A 24,354-nucleotide genomic window follows, 5' to 3' on the forward strand; every position below is an offset into this window, starting at 1 on the left:
TTTGTTGCCTTACGATGGTCGCATTATAATTGATACACAATATCCGTACTTGGTATATCACCTGAGCGGTCACTCTCCTAAAATTGCCGTACATATGAATACAATACACTAATACAATCTGGAGATATAGCCTTTCCAACGCTATAACTGTAGCAAAGGTGCCATTCACAATTTGCTTCAAAATGGCGTAGAATAGTCTGGTTTGTTGCCTTACGATGGTCGCATTATAATTGATACAAAATATCCGTACTTGGTATATCACCTGAACAGCCACTCTATTAAAATCGCCGTACGTATGAATAAAATACACTAATTCGCTCTGGAGATATAGCCTTTCAAATGCTACAACTGTTGCAAAGGTGCTAAGCACAATTTGCTTGGAAATGGCGTAGAATAGTATGGTTTGTTGCCTTACGATGGTCGCATTATAATTGATACAAAATATCCGTACTTGGTATATCACCTGAGCAGCCACTCTCCTAAAATCGCCGTACGTATGAATACAATACACTAATACAATCTGGAGATATAGCCTTTCCAATACTACAACTGTTGCAAAGGTGCCATGCACGACTTGCTTGGAAATGGCGTAGAATAGTCTAGTTTGTTGCCTTACGTAGTCGCATTATAATTGATACAAAATATCCGTACTTGGTATATCATCTGAGCAGCCACTCTCCTAAAATTGTCGTACGTATGAATACAATATACTTATTCACTCTGGAGATATAGCCTTTCCAATGCTACAACTGTTGCAAAGGTGCCATGCACAATTTGCTTGGAAATGGCGTAGAATAGTCTGGTTTGTTGCCTTACGATGGTCGCATTATAATTTATACACAATATCCGTACTTGGTATATCACCTGAGCGGTCACTCTCCTAAAATTGCCGTACGTATGAATACAATACACTAATACAATCTGGAGATATAGCCTTTCCAATGCTACAACTGTTGCAATGGTGCCATGCACAATTTGCTTGGAAATGGCGTAGAATAGTATGGTTTGTTGCCTTATGATGGTCGCATTATAATTGATACAAAATATCCGTACTTGGTATATCATCTGAGCAGCCACTCTCCTAAAATCGCCGTACATATGAATACAATATTTTTATTCGTTCTGGAGATATAGCCTTTCCAATGCTACAACTGTTGCAATGGTGCCATGCACAATTTGCTTGGAAATGGCGTAGAATAGTCTAGTTTGTTGCCTTACGATGGTCGCATTATAATTGATACAAAATATCTGTACTTGGTATATCATCTGAGCAGCCACTCTACTAAAATCGCCGTACAGATGAAGACAATATTTTTATTCGTTCTGGAGATATAGCCTTTCCAATGCTACAACTGTTGCAATGGTGCCATGCACAATTTGCTTGGAAATGGCGTAGAATAGTCTGGTTTGTTGCCTTACGATGGTCGCATTATAATTGATACACAATATCCGTACTTGGTATATCACCTGAGCGGTCACTCTCCTAAAATTGCCGTACGTATGAATACAATACACTAATACAATCTGGAGATATAGCCTTTCCAATGCTACAACTGTTGCAAAGGTGCCATTCACAATTTGCTTGGAAATGGCGTAGAATAGTCTGGTTTGTTGCCTTACGATGGTCGCATTATAATTTATACACAATATCCGTACTTGGTATATCACCTGAGCGGTCACTCTCCTAAAATTGCCGTACGTATGAATACAATACACTAATACAATCTGGAGATATAGCCTTTCCAACGCTACAACTGTAGCAAAGGTGCCATTCACAATTTGCTTCAAAATGGCGTAGAATAGTCTGGTTTGTTGCCTTACGATGGTCGCATTATAATTGATACGAAATATCTGTACTTGGTATATCATCTGAGCAGCCACTCTACTAAAATCGCCGTACAGATGAATACAATATTTTTATTCGTTCTGGAGATATAGCCTTTCCAATGCTACAACTGTTGCAATGGTGCCATGCACAATTTGCTTGGAAATGGCGTAGAATAGTCTGGTTTGTTGCCTTACGATGGTCGCATTATATTTGATACACAATATCCGTACTTGGTATATCACCTGAGCGGTCACTCTCCTAAAATTGCCGTACGTATGAATAAAATACACTTATTCGCTCTGGAGATATAGCCTTTCCAATGCTACAACTGTTGCAAAGGTGCCAAGCACAATTTGCTTTGAAATGGCGTAGAATAGTATGGTTTGTTGCCTTACGATGGTCGCATTATAATTGATACAAAATATCCATACTTGGTATATCATCTGAGCAGCCACTCTCCTAAAATCGCCGTACGTATGAATACAACACACTAATACAATCTGGAGATATAGCCTTTCCAATGCTACAAGTATTGCAAAGGTGCCATGCACAATTTGCTTGGAAATGGCTTGGAATAGTCTGGTTTGTTGCCTTACGATGGTCGCATTATAATTGATACACAATAACCGTACTTGGTATATCACCTAAACAGCCACTCTCCTAAAATTGTCGTACGTATGAATACAATATACTTATTCGCCCTGGAGATATAGCCTTTCCAATGCTACAACTGTTGCAATGGTGCCATGCACAATTTGCTTCAAAATGGCGTAGAATAGTCTAGTTTGTTGCCTTACGATGGTCGCATTATAATTGATACAAAATATCCGTACTTGGTATATCATCTGAGCAGCCACTCTACTAAAATCGCCGTACAGATGAATACAATATTTTTATTCGTTCTGGAGACATAGGCTTTCCAATGCTACAACTGTTGCAATGGTGCCATGCACAATTTGCTTGGAAATGGCGTAGAATAGTCTGGTTTGTTGCCTTACGATGGTCGCATTATAATTGATACACAATATCCGTACTTGGTATATCACCTGAGCGGTCACTCTCCTAAAATTGCCGTACGTATGAATACAATACACTAATACAATCTGGAGATATAGCCTTTCCAATGCTACAACTGTTGCAAAGGTGCCATTCACAATTTGCTTGGAAATGGCGTAGAATAGTCTGGTTTGTTGCCTTACGATGGTCGCATTATAATTCATACACAATATCCGTACTTGGTATATCACCTGAGCGGTCACTCTCCTAAAATTGCCGTACATATGAATACTATACACTAATACAATCTGGAGATATAGCCTTTCCAATGCTACAACTGTAGCAAAGGTGCCATTCACAATTTGCTTCAAAATGGCGTAGAATAGTCTGGTTTGTTGCCTTACGATGGTCGCATTATAATTGATACAAAATATCCGTACTTGGTATATCACCTGAACAGCCACTCTATTAAAATCGCCGTACGTATGAATAAAATACACTAATTCGCTCTGGAGATATAGCCTTTCAAATGTTACAACTGTTGCAAAGGTGCTAAGCACAATTTGCTTGGAAATGGTGTAGAATAGTATGGTTTGTTGCCTTACGATGGTCGCATTATAATTGATACAAAATATCCGTACTTGGTATATCACCTGAGCAGCCACTCTCCTAAAATCGCCGTACATATGAATACAATACACTAATACAATCTGGAGATATAGCCTTTCCAATACTACAACTGTTGCAAAGGTGCCATGCACGACTTGCTTGGAAATGGCGTAGAATAGTCTAGTTTGTTGCCTTACGATGGTCGCATTATAATTGATACAAAATATCCGTACTTGGTATATCATCTGAGCAGCCACTCTCCTAAAATTGTCGTACGTATGAATACAATATACTTATTCGCTCTGGAGATATAGCCTTGCCAATGCTACAACTGTTGCAAAGGTGCCATGCACGACTTGCTTGGAAATGGCGTAGTATAATCTAGTTTGTTGCCTTACGATGGTCGCATTATAATTGATACAAAATATCCGTACTTGGTATATCATCTGAGCAGCCACTCTCCTAAAATCGCCGTACATATGAATACAATATTTTTATTCGTTCTGGAGATATAGCCTTTCCAATGCTACAACTGTTGCAATGGTGCCATGCACAATTTGCTTGGAAATGGCGTAGAATAGTATAGTTTGTTGCCTTACGATGGTCGCATTATAATTGATACAAAATATCCGTACTTGGTATATCATCTGAGCAGCCACTCTACTAAAATCGCCGTACAGATGAATACAATATTTTTATTCGTTCTGGAGATATAGCCTTTCCAATGCTACAACTGTTGCAATGGTGCCATGCACAATTTGCTTGGAAATGGCATAGAATAGTCTGGTTTGTTGCCTTACGATGGTCGCATTATAATTCATACACAATATCCGTAATTGGTATATCACCTGAGCGGTCACTCTCCTAAAATTGCCGTACGTATGAATACAATACACTAATACAATCTGGAGATATAGCCTTTCCAATGCTACAACTGTTGCAAAGGTGCCATTCACAATTTGCTTGGAAATGGCGTAGAATAGTCTGGTTTGTTGCCTTACGATGGTCGCATTATAATTGATACACAATATCCGTACTTGGTATATCACCTGAGCGGTCACTCTCCTAAAATTGCCGTACGTATGAATACAATACACTAATACAATCTGGAGATATAGCCTTTCCAACGCTACAACTGTAGCAAAGGTGCCATTCACAATTTGCTTCAAAATGGCGTAGAATAGTCTGGTTTGTTGCCTTACGATGGTCGCATTATAATTGATACAAAATATCCGTACTTGGTATATCACCTGAACAGCCACTCTTCTAAAATCGCCGTAAGTATGAATAAAATACACTAATTCGCTCTGGAGATATAGCCTTTCAAATGCTACAACTGTTGCAAAGGTGCTAAGCACAATTTGCTTGGAAATGGCGTAGAATAGTCTGGTTTGTTGCCTTACGATGGTCGCATTATAATTGATACAAAATATCCGTACTTGGTATATCATCTGAGCAGCCACTCTCCGAAAATCGCCGTACGTATGAATACAATACACTAATACAATCTGGAGATATAGCCTTTCCAATACTACAACTGTTGCAAAGGTGCCATGCACGACTTGCTTGGAAATGGCGTAGAATAGTCTAGTTTGTTGCCTTACGATGGTCGCATTATAATTGATACACAATATCCGTACTTGGTATATCACCTAAACAGCCACTCTTCTAAACTCGTCGTATATATGAATACAATATACTTATTCGCTCTGGTGATATAGCCTTTCCAATGCTACAACTGTTGCAAAGGTGCCATGCACGACTTGCTTGGAAATGGCGTAGAATAGTCTAGTTTGTTGCCTTACGATGGTCGCATTATAATTGATACAAAATATCTGTACTTGGTATATCACCTGAGCAGCCACTCTACTAAAATCGCCGTACATATGAATACAATATACTTATTCGCTCTGGAGATATAGCCTTTCAAATGCTACAACTGTTGCAATGGTGCCATGCACAATTTGCTTGGAAATGGCGTAGAATAGTCTGGTTTGTTGCCTTACGATGGTCGCATTATAATTGATACACAATATCCGTACTTGGTATATCACCTGAGCAGCCACTCTCCTAAAATCGCCGTACGTATGAATACAATACACTAATACAATCTGGAGATATAGCCTTTCCAATGCTACAAGTATTGCAAAGGTGCCATGCACAATTTGCTTGGAAATGGCGTAGAATAGTCTGGTTTGTTGCCTTACGATGGTCGCATTATAATTGATACACAATAACCGTACTTGGTATATCACCTAAACAGCCACTCTCCTAAAATTGTCGTACGTATGAATACAATATACTTATTCGCTCTGGAGATATAGCCTTTCCAATGCTACAACTGTTGCAAAGGTGCCATTCACAATTTGCTTGGAAATGGCGTAGAATAGTCTGGTTTGTTGCCTTACGATGGTCGCATTATAATTGATACACAATATCCGTACATGGTATATCACCTAAACAGCCACTCTTCTAAACTCGTCGTATATATGAATACAATATACTTATTCGCTCAGGAGATATAGCCTTTCCAATGCTACAACTGTTGCAAAGGTGCCATGCACGATTTGCTTGGAAATGGCGAAGAATAGCCTGGTTTGTTGCCTTACGATGGTCGCATTATAATTGATACACAATATCCGTACTTGGTATATCACCTGAACAGACACTATTCTAAAATCGCCGTAAGTATGAATACAATACACTTTTTCACTCTGGAGATATAGCCTTTCCAATGCTAAAACTGTTGCAAAGGTGCCATGCACAATTTGCTTCGAAATGGTGTAGAATAGTCTGGTTTGTTGCCTTACGATGGTCGCATTATAATTGATACACAATATCCGTACTTGGTATATCACCTAAACAGCCACTCTTCTAAAATCGCCGTACATATGAATACAATATACTTATTCGCTCTTGTGATATAACCTTTCCAATGCTACAACCGTTGCAAAGGTGCCATGCACGATTCACTTCGAAATGGCGTAGAATAGTCTGTTTTGTTGCCTTACGATGGTCGCATTATAATTGATACACAATATCCGTACTTGGTATATAACCTGAGCAGCCACGCTCCTAAAATCGCGGTTTGTATGAATACAATACACTTATACAATCTGGAGATAAAGCCTTTCCAGTGCTACAAGTATTGCAAAGGTGCCATGTACAATTTGCTTGGAAATGGTGTAGAATAGTCTGGTTTGTTGCCTTACGATGGTCGCATTATAATTCATACAAAATATCCGTACTTGGTATATCACCTGAACAGCCACTATTCTAAAATCGCCGTAAGTATGAATATAATACACTTATTCACTCTGGAGATATAGCCTTTCCAATGCTACAACTGTTGCAAAGGTGCCATGCACAATTTGCTTCGAAATGGCGTAGAATAGTCTGTTTTGTTGCCTTACGATGGTCGCATTATAATTGATACACAATATCCGTACTTGGTATATAACCTGAACAGCCACTCTTCTAAAATCGCGGTTTGTATGAATACAATACACTTATACAATCTGGAGATAAAGCCTTTCCAGTGCTACAAGTATTGCAAAGGTGCCATGTACAATTTGCTTGGAAATGGCGTAGAATAGTCTGGTTTGTTGCCTTACGATGGTCGCATTATAATTGATACACAATATCCGCACTTGGTATATCACCTGAACAGCCACTCTTCTAAAATCGCCATAAGTATGAATACAATATACTTATTTGCTCTGGAGATAAAGCCTATACACTTTCATAAACATACAAGTGTTCCTCCACTTTTATAAACATACAAGTGTTCCTCTACTTTATAAAGTGTTCATCCACTTTTATGAACAATACACACATAAAACAGTAACTACATGTGTTATCATTGGATAATTTGAGCATTTAGCCAGGAGAGAGTGCAGACATAAATTTGATCTCTCGAAAATTTTAAATTTTGACCTGGATTTAACCCTTGCCTCTTAACAACCATACAGTCTAATCATTACTCAGCCCTTATGTTCCAGAATGTAATGAAATGTGGTGTATTTGTGCTGGTAGGGGACCAACACATATTACAATTATTTGTGTTATGTTAAATTTAAACATTTATATAAGTGACACATTTTGATCGTGCTCCTAAATTTTCACAAAATACATTTTTTCAGCCTTAAAGTCATGAGTGTCTGCTTGTCTGGCATTAGCTTGTATAAACTGATACCACAGGACCAATAAAACTGAACTTCACATGCTTGTTTACACCAATAGTGACACCTGAATTTATCCAATTTTCAGTATTAGCACCAAAAAGAGATTGAACAAAGTTTGTGTTCCATTCGTTACATCTATTTTGATATGACAAAAATGTTTAGTTTCAAAAGGTTAATGGTTATTAGAGGCACTTTTGTTCCGGGGACACTTAGATTACATTTAGATTTGTGCTGCCGGGATGTAGCTGAAATACATATTGAAACCCATGTCACAGGTTCACAATAAAAACAGCCTAAAATGTCTTGTCGATCAGGGTTTTATATTCCCACTCACATGGCAAAAATTAGAACACAGTGAATTTAGTTAACTGAAACTCCTTTGACATGACACGTTGTTTATCAGGATGAAGCTGTGTGGTCTGATGCATACAAATCTTCATTGGCAATATGGTCTCATAATCACACTCTTAACTAATTCTTTTTTGTGTGATTAACATTTTTATATGCAAAATACCCTTGCTACAGAAGGAGAAACCCTTTCCAAGACAGTCAGGGACCCCAGCATGCGACAGGATGTTAATGGTTAGTAAGTAAATGAATATGGCCCTACATGAAGTAATTGAGGGGCATTTAATAGGAACTTGACAATTTTCTTTTTCAAATAGAACTCGGAACACTGCCCATTTTGTATAATAATAATAATAATAATAATAATAATAATAATAATAATAAAAATAATTTTTGTTGACGTATTTATTTTCCGAATTTATATCTATCAGTCCTCTCCCTCAGAAAATGCTGGAAATTTGGTGATACTTTAAGAACCTCGCACTTATGTACTTTGAAAACAGGAACATCAGATCAAATAATCAAAATGTAATCATATTTTCCTTCACACTATTATCCAGATACAAGTTATGAGTGTACATTTATTCACAAATAACTGTGTGAACTGAAATCAGAAACCTCAACAACAAAATAAATGCATAACAGTTTCAGAATGTGAGTTTCAAAAAGTACACAAATTATCTTAAGATATTTTAATTTTGTTTAAGAAATATGTGTGGTAATGATCCTGTGAAGAGATCTAAACTAAAAGCCATCTTACATTTGTACCCTAGATACATATTTAACTGGCTTGAGAAACATTCCTTCCCAGTTGAGATCACTACAAATTGTAGTTTCACATTAAGTGTTTAATTTAAATGAGACAACATGATATAAAAATATAATTTCTTTAGAGACATTTTTAATAGAACATAACTTGATGTTGTCATGAACCTAAAATATGTATGTACACCACACCCACAATAGCCAACTGTTTCCTGATTGGCTGATATTACAATGGACGGGGATGTATATAGTGTTTAACAATGTCACTGGTTTCGATAATTTTCTTCAGGCTTTTGTATGTTAATGATTAAATAAGGAGTCTATGAAGTTGTTAATATTGACATTTATTTAAACGCATTGACCCAATATCGTTTGCATTAATGGATGTTTAAATGTACAAATATGGATTTATTTCTATTGAATTTAAATCTTGAGTTATATCTATATGAAAAATGTTCAGACAATGATGATGACATCACTTATAAGAATATTTTCAACCTTTTCAGGGCAACTGCCATGCTGTTATGAAACTTGACACTAAACTATACAGTACACAAGCACCTGTCAAGCTACCAGTACATTTTGAGTGGTCAAAAGTTCTACAGATGGTCAAAAGTAGTTTCAGTTCACCAATGTGCGGAGGGACACTGTTTCTTCTTATACTCATGGACAATACATCTAAAAATATGATTCTTATAATTTATTGTTTAATGACGTGATGTGTTTTTTCTTTCATTCATGATATCTATTATCATAAATGGTGAATTTAGCATCTTGCAATGCAAATGCACTGTGCATGGATTTCTTCAATTTCACTGTTTTCAGCATTTGGGGAAAAACCTCTTTACATGTGTTACATTTATGTTTATTGTTTCCTCAACAATAGTAGAACTAGCAAAATAATGAATTTTGTTTGTAGTTGAGTAATTACGACAAAGGGTCAACAGTATTATGTAGGAATGAATATGTTCATGTATGCATCACCCAACAGCATGTCAAATGACTGATTATGTCAACGTGCCCAAGGCATGGGTTTTGTGCTCATTTTGTCAGCCACTGATTTGCCTTGACCACACTATTTTTACTAGCCACCATGGTATAGTGTGAATATTGCCGAATCAAGGGTTAAAAAACAATCTTGGAAATCCATGCTACAGACAATGTTTTTACATTCAAGCAGATGGTAAGTTCGACAGTACAAAAAAATAACTGTTATTCCTGAATCAGATGCTGATGGTACTGTATCTCAACAGAAACATGAATCATGAGGTGCTAGAGTAAGCATGTCTACCCAAAATGTGTCCGATTGTGATATAAAAAAACAGTTATTCCTAATACAGTGCCTGATGTCACCAAATCTCAACAGAAACATGAATCACATGTCCGATTGTGATATGAATCTTGGTTATTCTTGGATCAAACGCTGATGGTACCGTTTCTCAACAGGAACATGACCCTTCTTATTCATTTCTACTTTATGGTGCTGCAATTGTGCTGAAGTAGAGTGAACTTGGGGCACAGGTGGCCCAATTGTCATGGTTGATGGAACTTGATGTGCAGTTACTGCCAGGATGTACTGGTCAGGGGTTCAAATCCTGAATACGATCCTTCGTTTCAGCACAACAATACCTCCCGTGGTTGCATTAAGTTGTGCCTCACTCTCAAATCACATTACCACACTTTCATCTGTTCAGTTTTAAGTCACTTTCATCCAAACCAGTGATCAGAATGGAAATTCACATATGGACGAAACTCTGAGGTTTTGCAGCGTTTAAGACCATCAGTCTACATATTCTCTGAAACAACATAAAACATTCACACTGAGGTTTTGCAGCATTTAAGACCATCAGGCTACTTAGTCTCTCAAACAACATAAAACATTCACACTAAAGTGAAATAAACAAAACAAGCATCACATGTATTCCAATACTTTATTCAATTACAGAAATACCATGTTTTTAAAGCTATATATAAATCAGTAGTGAATACAAAAAAACATCTGCATACCATATTTGTGGAAATTACACTGAAAAATGGTGTCCGTTATCTTCTACTTGGTGAATATAAACTTTAACATTTGGTCATGACAATATCAGTGCTAGAATCGAGAGGGTAGTTTCCAGGTCCTGACATCTTTAATATGGATATCTGAAACCACAAAAACTGTGCACGTAATATGTATAATTTCTTTATACCGTAAAGATTATTGTTTTATAAGGTAATCTTCTCATATGTAAGGCTACAATGTTTGCCAAAGAAAGCTGAATGAATTTGGTAATCATATTCCATCGCTGGGTTAAAAATAGTACCACGACACCATCTCACCATGATGTGTAGTCAACACTTTAAAATAACATTAAAGACAACCACTTAAAAGAGAATATCACTGATACTCTGCACATGTATATGTTTTATATTTTATCTGTATAAATACTGGGGACTAAAAGAACTAAAATCTAAATAATTGAACAAAATATTATGTCACCATGAGGAGAAACACATGGCACAAGTTCAGACCTCAGTCTGGCAAATTCAGAGCAGTTTACATAGCCAAACATGCATTTTGACAGAACCTAATGCATGGTCAAAACAAGGTCAAAATCATAAATTATGCAACAAAAAGCAGAAAAATGTCTTGAATCCCACAACATAATAAACACATATCAAAATTCTTTAGAATTTGTATAAAACTGAAAAATGGCAATAAGAAGTTAAAGCTAACAGTATGGTTTAAGTGCAAAGATCATACTGAAATTTGATTTTGAACGTCTTCAACAAATTCTGATGTCACAAACAAATGCGAAGTTTGAGCTTAAATGGTCCAGTAGTTTCTGAGGAGGTGTTTATAACAGATACTCCCCATTGTTCTTACTTTCCAATATGGTCACTGGCAGCCATATTTCATTTTTGATCGAGATAAATTGTACAAACTCTGTACCACCTAAGGTGACCCTCTCACTCACCAAGCTTCAGGACTTTTACCTTTTAAAAAGATGTTTGAATTTTACTTTCTTAAATCAAAGATGGCCAGGTGAGCAAACTCAATGCTGCTCAATCTTTAATTCCTTAATTAATTAATAATTAATCATTCAATCTGTAAACATATATCGAACTTGTAGATTGACATTCACACGATATCTCGAACATGGAAATTAGAATACTGTCAAATTTGCATTTTATCTCGAACCTCAAATGAAATACTTCCAACATTTCACATTTACACATTTCTCAGGTCATCGACACATTTGACTTACGACAATTAGTGAAAGCACACTAACAATTGCTCTACACACATCTAATATTTGATTCGGTAAAATATGTGGTCAAGCAGCAGTGATTTTTAACAATGGTCACAGGATAATGTGGCCTTGTGAGATGTTACCACTATGTTTTGATAAATGTATGGTATCACATGAAATGCAAAATGGGGTTTGTTCCTTGTGTCACACGATATATTGAACCTGAAGGGTTGTTCCCTTCATGTTTCAAAGAGATGGAGACTACTGTATGTTATTCTGCATACCACACACACACTGCAGAGTGACTTTCATATGATCCTTTAGGGAACGAAATTGGCCAAAATGACATTCTTAAAATAGCGACCATGTTTGATATTGGATCTGAAGTATGAGCCCTTATTTTAGGGACACCTTTTGCCAAGATAATTGTTTCCTTGTAAATAACATTGTATTTCCCGAACCTTGTTACAAAACTAATCAAACTATCTGCAAGGGTGAAGAAAGATCGAGGAACATAGTAAATAAGAAGATAAAGTCATTGATATCCCAACACCTAGTCTGTCATTCAGACCCTGTAACAAATACATCAATAAATCTATACATCAAACATTTGGCAAGTCTAGAAATGCAAGTCTATTTTCAGAAAACGAAGAAAATGTCTTCACTCTTTTTTACTACATGTATCTGTTATTCAGCTAATTTAACAACTGTTGTTTTTCCCTGTAAAATATGTTTATTACAGAGATTAAACATTAGTCTACCCACTCCCTTTTCAATATGTTTTTATTTATAGTCACAATTTGAAGCATATGAGTGCATATGTTAAATTTCCAAATAGTAGCTGGGGTAACCGTACATCTGTGCAGCCCCCTACAAACAATATTGATTCTGAGAGCTATGGACTGTCCAATAGTGTTTTCCTAATAGATGCCTGAGCCAAATCTGTATCACACTTTACACGCTTCAGCAAACTGCATCTGATGTGACCTCTGATTGTGCTATAATATATTTACTTATCGAGTTAGAAACTGGACCAGTAAAGACTTATCATCTGGCATTGTGCTCAGTGATGGCAGCCAAACATCGCTACTCTTTCGATGATTCCAACCTGATAAGCACATAGAAAGTTGCACGATCGAAAATATAAACACAAACATTTGAAGGCAAGTGTTTCAAGAAGCACATTGTGGTGCAAATGAAAATGTGACTAAACTTAATCGAATAGATTACAAACATATGTCCCAAGTCCAGTTGTATGCAATGAACACTTGACCATGACTATCTGTGCTGAATAATGCAAGTTATTCTTAACAACAGGATTAACTTGCATAATTCAGAGCGGATTTGTTGATAAGCTATTTCCGATGACCTGAATATGTGTTTGTGGGGGAAATAATAAAATTGATGGGAACTATTTATTTTACCTCACGTTTTAACCCAATCTGTAGTATCATGAAGGGCGTGACTGTATTTATGTTTGTGTTACAACTTACATAGAGAACAAACATCAGTTATTTCAAATCTTTATCTTGTACAAACATACGGATTGGAATCACAATAGAATTCATACTATTTGCCACTCTGATAAAGCGTACATATGTGGTTCTTTTCTCAAGATCTTTCTTATTTTAACACTTAGATAAATCCATAACATTAAATATTCTCCTGTGCCAGCATTTACAATGTTGAAACTTTGTCCAATATATACATCAATCCAAATTATATGTATAAAATTTGAGGACTTAACGAAAATCCAGTAAATCTAGATAAGGGGGCATATGTGAAGAACAAAGGCAACAGCAGTTAAAAATGTAAATATGAAATGTACATTGTTTAATGAATTTAATGAAACTGACCAACACATTGTCAGTGGATGCCCAGCTTTGGCACAAATATAGTATCTTAAGCAACATGATGGAGTTGCTCGGTCATTTTATTACCATCTTCGCCATGCTTGTGGTTTTGACACAGAGGTCCATCCATGGTACGACCCAGAACATGTAGAGGGCGTCATGGAAAATGATAAGTGCAAAATTCTTTGGAATAGGCCAATACATCCTCAGACGTATCCAGGCCAACAAACCTGATCTGGTCCTTTTTGATAAATCAAATCATTTATATTATTGAAGTTTCTGTCACTTTTAACACTAATGTGATTGACAAGATTCAGGAAAAACAGGGCACATATGCAGACCTCACTTTCGGAATGTCACGCCTGCATCACAAGTACCAAGTTGTCCAACTCCCCGTTGTTCTCGATGCCTTAGGTTTGGTAACTCCAATCTGTTGACTGACATTGGGAGAGTACCTGGGATTGCTACCAGGAATACAGCCCTTCTGACAATCTGGGTAATGCAGAAGGCTGCAGTGTTGGGGAGCTTTCACATTGCTGATTTTTTTATTTTAATCTGTACATAATAATAATGAAATATGTTTAATTAAATAAATTATTTTTATACTTCATGTACTAAGTATTTCACAAATGTAAGATAACTTTGATCTGATGGATCAACACACGGTGACATTTTTTGCAGCATACCAACTTATTGATGCAAGTACCTATACTGTCATAAAGTGCACATTTGTAACCCAGAAGGTAAAACAATTGTAACTTGCATGTGGTACCTTACGAATCAGGAATCAGAAGATGACACATTTAAGTTTAAATACATATGTAATAGGAAAAATAGAAATCAAACATATCATGAAAACAAATTTAGTAATCAGGTCTTTGAAAGGCACTAAGAACTGATACACATATGGAAGAGGATATAACTTCTTTATTATGAGGAACACAACGTTTCGGAGGATATGCTTACTCCTGAGCATATACTCCAAAATGTTGTGTTCCTCATAATAAAGAAGTTGACATCCATAAATCCTCTTCCTTAAAACTAGTAATGTTTTCACACCAGTGACTTCCTGAAACATTTTTTGTTTTCAAGGAAGAAGAGGTATTAAGCTGACACAATCATAGTGGTAAACATGATAAATGTTTCAAATTTTAACTGAATGGAATGGCATAAAGGTCTCTTGTTGGCACATGATATGTTAATAAAATAATAATCATGGCAGTGACACAATGTTTGGACGGATGTGTAAAATAATGTTTTGCATATCTACAGTGGTAATGTTAATATTTTTTTTATAATTAATATTTTCAAAGTAATAGTTACATTGTTGTGATATTATATTATCATAAACTAGATCAGTGGAGACATGCCGATACTGTTACAATTGAAACCCATGTTGTGAGTGTATATTTTTTTTTTAACCAGGAGTCATACATCTCTCTGAGAGTTACCTCCCTAATGCTTAGCGTACTGTATGTTTACTTTGGTAGCCACACATGTCAGTTATTCACGCTGTACAAAAGAGCGCAAACCTTCCTTCACGGAAACCACCTGTTCCCATGACAGAGCCTTGGATCCCTTTGGTTATTGAGCCTGACTAACAAAAATATGTTTTGTGTTATAATTTACAGTTAGGAAAGTTTTACAAAATATTTTCATAACCAAACCTCAAATATAGCACGGCCAAATTCAACGTGCTATAACAAAACATTACTGATACCAATATACATGATATGGTTATCATATCAATTTGTACAACAATAACATATTCAAATGGTCTTACATGCTGCAATTGTTGGGGAAAGTATATCTTCATCAACAGTGAAATGATTGTAATACCTTTTTCTCGAATAATAATTATGACCATACATCTCACCCTCAGGGACATGTAAAAACACAGGTCAAGTACGACAGTCAACAATGCTGTTAAGTATCAAAGTGGTTCAAAGCTCATATGATAATGGCTTTATGTAAAGTTGAGCATGATTCAATTAACGATTTTCAGGTTTAATATGCATGATCATTATGACACAGAACAGATCACAGTTGTGAGTGGTTCAATTATCTATATTCACAAAAATCAAACTTGTCCACTATGATCAACTTCATCAACTACTTAGCAGCTATTCATGATATGGCTGAAATACTGCCGATGTGACGTTAAATCTTAACTCACTCACTTAGCAGCTATTTGATGATAAGAAAATGGCATTTCCTGCCCTGGAGTGAAGGGTGCCGCAGTGAAAACCGCAACAGACATGAGTCTAAAATTGTTTTCCAGCGCCAGCCGTAAACATACATGAGGTGTGGTAAAACAAATGGAATATCCCCCTCGTGCACTGACCGTGAATCGGTCATATCCGGGTCCCCTAAGAACAAGTCCACGTGTCACATCACCCTGATCTCTCCAGCATAGTCCCAAGTATTTATTCACAATAACCAATGTATGAAGCAACAGCTATCTATTTTAAACATATTATATTCTCATGAAAAGGATTGGGCACAAATTATCACAACTTAGAACGCCCTCTCCCATAGATTTACATGTATGCTTATTTACAATTAATAATTTAAATGACAGAAAGGAAAGAAAAGAAATAAAGAAACATATGTCCATTCACATTGCTCAAGCAAACCTTTTTGTTTTCTTTATATATGTATGTACATTCCTAAAAAAGGCTTCCGTTCACATGATTAGGTAAACATGGTAAAATTGCATTGCCAACTAGCATCACGTTAATATTTACATCACAAGTATCTTTCCAAATTAACAATAGTGAGTGCATCAATTCCTTTCTAGCTGATTTAAATAAAGGACAGTCAATGAAAAACAGCTATCTGCCTCCAACGCAGCAGCAGAAGCCACTAACAGCTATCTTCCATCAACGCAACAGCAGCCACTGACATACCATTCTTCTGAGCATTTCAAATTCATTAACCCTTGCCATGTTGTCGCAATGGGAGTGGACAAAACTGGATCACTCTCAACTGGATCACTCTTCACCCTGAGCAGTACTGTCATTTCCTTAATATCATCAGCATTATTTCTCCTATCACAGTGATATTGTGATCAAATTGTTGATCTTAACTGTGCATTCGTTAAAATGAAAATCTACCACTACATGGAACACAATGTTTTACTAACAAACACTGTCAATAAAAGTTTGACTAGCAATATTACTCTTTGTTGTTATTTCTTGCTACAGGTAGTCATGAGTCACGAATGATCACTGATATACGGTATATCAAATGGAACCTGCCGATAGATCTAGATGCAGAGCCACGTCATGGTTCATCATTTACATGTATTTGTTCTCTATTTATTGTCCCAAAAGAAATGTTTTTTAAGGTATTTCACAAGCCTGATAACTACAACTACTCTGCCTAGAATTTTCGTACCCCCTATCACATGAGGAAGTGCTTACTGTACACTCTGTGCCTACTGGTACATGTAATATATATTCAATCATGTTAATGTGCTAGTGCCCTATTTAACAATGTGGATGATTGTTGGAAAACATTCCAATAACAAAAACTATCTGGGGTGTCCTGGCAATAGATCCAGTCAAGATATCTTCTTGAGGAGTCTGCTTGTCCCTCCTGCCTTTGAATGGAGGAATATTCAAATGTACTCTACGGCTCATGAGGAGATTTTTTTTATATTGAAGCCTATATCAGCTAAGATCAAATCACCTGTGTTTATTTTTTCCCCAGAAAGCCTGATTTTCCGACAATATCAATGTCTCATATGCTACCTTCATATGCATCAGACAAAAATGTAACAGCACCAATTAGAGAAATACAGAGTAAAACTTTCAAAGTGTTGCGAGTCTTGTACTGGGAGTACATGTTTCCTTGCTCACCATACCCACTTGGTCGCTCAGAAAACACTTTGAAACAGTCAACAATGACTCTGATGTTTTTGAAGCTTTTAACCACAGATGACAATGTTTTCCTGATAAGGCAAGGCGTTTTATATTCTCGGATTACGGACGTGCCGACTCTAATTTTTGAGAAAATGATTAAAAAAGAAAATCAGATTTCAATTTTCTTCCCCAGCCGATAGCCGCGTAGTCAGTTATTTTATTTGTTATCATCACCTTTTAATAAAAAAAACATATGAATTTACCGTTGTAAACTAAAGTTCTCACGGAAATGAAAAAAAACTGTTTTTCTCAATTTAAAAATCGACACAAAGTTATCTGTAAATACGAAATAACAAAACAACTCGAAAAGTACTACTCTGGATTTGCTAGTTTGATCTCAGTGAACAATACAAAATGTACTTTACAGGAGGTAATTTGTCGTCACTTTCAACATTCAAAAATAAGACTATATAGGGCATTATGCACCTGTTCTCACCTGTCGTCAAGGTGTCATAGGTCATGGACATTCACCTTGATCTACTTACACCTGGTTATGCCCTGTTTCACAATAGTCTGTTTTATTCCCATTTTTACAGCCTTTTACTTGTAAAAAGGCATAAAAACCTTTGATTCGCTGTATTTGTGCCAAGGCCCAATTAGTACTAATTGAGTTGTTTGAATATTTACATATTTTGTATATTAACTGCATTTATTTAAGATCTGAGGTCGACAAAACAGGGTTTTTTCATTTCCGTGAGTACTTTAGTAAAGAGATCTTTGTTGATCTCGAAGCCTAACATGAAAAGCCTCCCTTGACAATTGTCCGTGTTGTAAGTCGTAGAATGTTTATTGTTACAAAGGGCTTTATCGTCACAAATCGTTCATAAATATGCCAGAGGCATTCTGCATTAAAAAAATGCATCTGGCTTTTTTTTGCTTTTTTCCCCCCTCCTCCAACCCTGGACTTGGGACTGAAAAATCCGTAATCCTAAAAATAAAAAAGCCAGGCCTAAGATGTCTAGATGTGAACTTCCAAAGTAATACATTTCATGTACAGAAATTGAATCCACTGAATCACCAAGGGAAGCAATAAGATGGTCAAAATTAACATTTAACATGTTAGCAGAGTACTTGAATTTCTTCTTATTAGACACCAACTTATCAAAAAGTAAATCACAGTTTTTGTTGTCAAGATCACTGCTAGTTTGACCATCTGAATCAGAGACTTGAGCTGTGATGTTTTCATAAATCTTAGAGACCAGAATGCTGGAACATACAAACTGAGTCTGGTCCGACACATGCTGCGTTGGTAGCGTTGCTTGGCAGGCAGCATCACTGGAACTGAGCTCAGACAAGGTATCCCCTTCTTTGTAAGTACCAGAACCACAGACATTCTGTTCCTGCTGACATAAGAGTCCACTAATGATAAAAAGGACAGGGACAAAATTTTAAAATCCCAACTGCTTATTATCGAGCCATGATGAAATGACATTATTTGGTCTTCAAGTTGAGACACTTTTATTCCAAAAGGCACACTTATATATGTTTATGAATGACCTGTGGTAAATACGTGTCTACCCCTTAATGTTATTCACAAGGCCAGAAATGAAATATGCTGTATGACCTCAATAACACTGAAGCTCAACCATCATAATTTACAGGTGACATTTTCATAAACATGTTATATGCTGCAGCTAACACTGATTTGGAACTATGTTGGTTTTGTTTGTTTGTTTGTTTGTTGTTTAGCGCCGCACTCAGCAATATTCCAGCTATATGATGGCGGTCTGTAAATAATCGAGTCATGAGCATCGATCCACACAATTGGGATACAATGACATGTATCAACCAAGTCAGCAAGCCTAACCACCTGATCCCGTTAGTCGCCTCATCAAGCTAAGTTAATATAGATGTAATACATTTATGGCAACATAACATTTGGTCCATACCAATTCAGTACTGACTGTTTCCTGCTACTGTGGGTACTACTAGAGGTGTATGGGTGGGCAGCTGCACCCACTGCAAGCAAAGATGGGCCATCACCATGATCACTTGCTGTAGAAGTGGGGTCCAACCTGGATACCTTGCATGGAAAGGGGCGTCTCTCCACAGGGCTCTTTTTTTTTCTTCGAAAATTTCACTACCTGGAAAAAAATATTTGGACTGTTCAAATCTGCCACTATTTATTTGGAACATTGGCCTACTTCTTCTGACATGGTTTCTTCACGGAATTTCCCATGATATATGAACCCGAATTTATGTTTTTAAGTTTGTCATAATTCCTAATTAAATAAATCTAAATCAGGTGTTAAATCTCAAAGCTGTTCACCAAATTGACAAAATGTAAAATGACATAGGCCTATCTAGTCAACATTTTAAACATTGATTTGACCTTCTAGCCTGTGATGGTATCGACATAGAAGTTTCTGACGATAAATGAAAAATAACACAAATCATAATAGGTACCTGATCGGATTTATATGGTCAATTGAAGGACCATTCCCGCCGATGAAGTGCTTTGAACATGTGTAGGTGTACTTGTTAACCTTGTCTGTCGTAAAGCCCTCTCGACAACAAGCGCGAACTCACCTTCCACACTTCACAGGCTGCTTGTAAAACTTAGGAAACAAAATAAAATGGATCCCTGCCATGTCAAGTCTATCCGTATAGCGGCTGTCACTTCGGCAGATCCCATAAGCACAGTGTTTAGGTGGCATCGTGTTAAAATATCCTAAAACGTGCTTTGATTCCAACGAGCGGAAGAGGGACAAATGACAATGTTTGTCCCTCGATTCTGGCGCATGCGCTAACCTAAATAGAGCGGAAGTATCTCATAATGTATTTATGGTACTTTGGCCTTGTTGATGAAAAGACTTGCTATGACAATATTATGCTTGTGGGGATATGTGCTGCATAGTATAGGTTTACAGTCTTCTTACTCACGCATAAGTGCTAAGATAGCTAAATAAATGACTACTTAAACATGTATGTCTTTTTGTTTCAATTCTGTGCACTCCTGTTAATAGTAAAATGTGCTCATCAACATATCCACTTTGTCTAATCAGCAAAGAGTCGCTCATCCCTGAAAATACCCGGCTTGTCTAATTATTACTGTTTACTTGTTTTTAGTGAGTGAATGAGTGAGTTGGGTTTAACAGCGCTTTTTTTAACAGTATTCCAGTCATATCACGACGTGTCAGCTTAATGTGGGAGGAAAGCCCGAAGTGATGCTGGTTTCAGACGTTTACAACTTCGGTGAAACCCACGAGCACGGGTATGGTGCTGACAAACCTAGAAACATAATCGGGGCGAACCAGGATTCGAACCCACAATCAAGGTTTCTGGCATGCCCAAGGGACGCAACTCTGCACAGCGCCTTAGACGACTGGTCCAGACTCGACTATTTATAGATCGTCGTGATAAAACTGGAACATTGGCGGCGTTAAACACCAAACAAACAAACACAAACTTAACTATCATATGTAATAGACAATGTCAGGATAAATGTTATGCGCAAGATTCGTGGTCGTGATCATGTGACAGATACAACCATTGTACATATATATGTTATTCTTCTTCAGTGTCTGTTTTTTAGTGTTCAAACGTTTATGTATAATAAGTAGTTAAGATAGATTAATTGTAGTTTATGTGTTAGACACTGCCTTACTGTTTATTATACGGATATTAACTTGTAAACGATATTGTAAATAATGAGTACAGTGGAAACCAATAACTATTTTGGTCTCCTTTTGAACATCGTTGTAAAGACATTTACTATCAAGAATGGTCATCTAACATAACAAACTGTAAAGCAGCCGAGTTCTATCTACAATCCCTATCCTCTCCGCAACTACGAAGATCCTTAATAAACTTCAGATGAATTTCATATTTTATTTGAATGCCCTTTGTATGCAGAAGAAAAAAAGGAATACATTCCTAATTATCCAAACCAACCCAAAATACAAACATTACTTTACGATTAGTTATTTTTTTAAATTAAGTGTCTTAAAGATAAATGTAAATTGTCTACAACTGTATAGAATTGCATATAACTAAACAGACGCGCTGTACATACTTTTGGTGAAATCTCACTTGGCCTCATGGCTAAAACATACGAATAATATGTCTGTCTGTTTGTAAATGAAACTGTAATATAAACTAGTTATATATTCAGTATGGGGAAAATTCTATGTGGGGGAATGTCAGTTTGAGATATTTTCCGAGTGGAGAGTTGTTCTACACTCTCGCGAAATCAATATTGTCTGTGAGTGAGTTTAAATGTTCCATCACACCGGCAGTTTTCAGCTGTATTGCGACAACATTATTACCAGCTTGCATGTATTATCACTACATGTAACATGGCTGCTTTACTTGACATGTATATTTTCTAACAATACGGTTGTTTGAATGCCTTGGGAGTTCATGATCAATTAGAGTTTTTATTGCGTAATGAAATCAGTAAAGCTTGCAACAATAGACGAATAAGCTGAGAAAATGCACTACCGTTTCATGAATGTTCCCGATTAACTACTAAATTCAGAGAGACAGGGAGTCTTTATATAACCAAAGTTATGGTCGTGTTCAGACAATTGACAGTTAGAACGTTGGAGTGAATGCCATTCTGAAGTAATGTTATCACATACATCATCACCCATAATCATGCGAGAGACAGTTCTCAGCTATATGTCATGGGGTTAATTACTTTTAACATATCTAAGAATAAATTTACTTCTGGCACTGGTAAGTCAACCCTGGCTGCCCTGATTATGTTTTTAGGTTTGACCGCACCATAGCTATGCTCATGGATCTCAGCGAGAGATATCATGTGTTACCTAGATGTTATCACAATAAGCCAAATGTCTTAATATTCCAGTTTGTTTAATAGTGCAAAAATAAGTGTTAAAAATCTATAAAACGTTTTGTTTCGTTGAACACAATATATGCACTGTATTGCTGTATGCTGTTGTAAATTGTAAATAATCTACCCTGCTGCCGTGTAACTTGAATATATTTATGTAAGATCTTCCTATGCCACTGTCTGTGTTTGGCCAGAATGGCAAATATAGTCTGATGTCCTCTATTATCCCTGCTGACGCTGTCATAATGCGTGAATAAATGTTATACGTGTGTCGATAAACCGCACTGATGCAATTAAGCAAATAAATATTTGCTATGGGCAAATACCTAGCTTGTATATATTTTTTGTAGTTAATTGTGGATACATTGGGCACACAAACATAAAAAACTCATGACAGAAAAATGACAAGAGGAAAGAATCTTGTTTATTTCAAGGCCATACTAATCATCGTTTACTTCTACCACATGTCTGGTTGGAGGCAAGATCAAATGTGCCGCCCAGCATTTATAAGGCAAGAGACCGTGTCGTCCGTTTCGCTTTGAACCACCACCCCACCCTGTCGATAATAGGTACCTACTGATTGATTGAGTGTGGTTTTACACCGCTTTTAGAAATATTCCAGCAATATCACGGAAGGGACACCAGAAATGGGCATGGTACCCATGTGGGGAATCGAGCCCTGTCTTCGGCGTGACGAGCGAACGCTTTAACCACAAGGCTACCCATCCGCCCCACAGGTGTCAGTGTCGACTCATTTTGTGATAGATGGGGGAAATTCCGTTGTATATCGTTCATTTTTGCTGTTAAGAATCCTGTTATTTGCTGATAGTATAGACAGTTAGTGAGATAATAATGAACTGCTGACGGCTGCATTCCTGATATAGGCTAAGCGGTCATGTTTGTGGAAATATGTACTAGAAACATGTATAAGACGGTATTTGGCATGGAACCGACATATATATATATACTATGTCCAGGAAACATCTGTTGTGTATTAGATGATGGTTGTGCCCTGAAATGTTATAACGTACATCACGAGGTTGCAACATGCATTATGATGCACGAGGGTTGCGGACACTGGCTTGGTACCACAAAAACATGCGCTTTAAAATCAGTCACTGATATGAGAAATTAGGTAAATTAAACAACATAATAAATAAATAATTACTTTAAAGTTAATGGTGAAACAAATTGAATTAGCTTTTAATGGGGACTGTTTGTACTCAACAGCTTTCCTGTGCGCATGCGGTGTCCAAGAATACGGTATTGTACAGACAGTATAAATTTGTTTGACTTGTTCATTGACGAATAACAAGTGTTCTTCATCCTATGAGTGTATACGTACAACAATTAATTACTACCTGTGTAAACATAAAGCTGAGAACTAAGGAGACAAGTGTTCCTCGCATTGACACACGGAGGCAAGTTGTAGTTAAAGAAGCTATACTCGCCTTGACACACGGAGTGAGTGAGTGAGTTTGGTTTAACGCCGCTTTTAGCAATATTCAAGCAATATCACGGCGGGGGACACCAGAAATGGGCTTCACACATTGTACCCATGTCGGGATTCGAACCCGGGTCTTCGGCGGGACGAGCGAACGCTTTAACAACTAGGCTACCCGACCGCCCCTGACACACGGAGGCAAGTTGTAGTTAAAGTAGATATACTCGCACTGACACACGGAGGCAAGTTGTAGTTAAAGTAGATATACTCGCATTGACACACGGAGGCAAGTTGTAGTTAAAGTAGATCTATAGTAGCAGTGTAGTAATGAAGGAAACTTGAAACGTTACAGACTTGCTGCGTA

At 36.9% G+C, this 24,354-nt stretch overlaps 1 protein-coding gene across 1 annotated transcript in view; it reads right to left on the reverse strand.

Moving 5' to 3' along the window:
* The window catches only part of LOC124111860 (talin-1-like), a 325,376-nt gene that overhangs the window by 114,075 nt on the left and 186,947 nt on the right, over positions 1 to 24,354 (reverse strand). The gene's annotated exons all lie outside the window — the stretch shown is intronic.

This window comes from Haliotis rufescens, unplaced genomic scaffold (assembly GCF_023055435.1).
Source record: "Haliotis rufescens isolate VD_foot unplaced genomic scaffold, xgHalRufe1.0.p SCAF_14, whole genome shotgun sequence".
NCBI classification, from domain to species: Eukaryota; Metazoa; Mollusca; class Gastropoda; order Lepetellida; family Haliotidae; genus Haliotis; species Haliotis rufescens.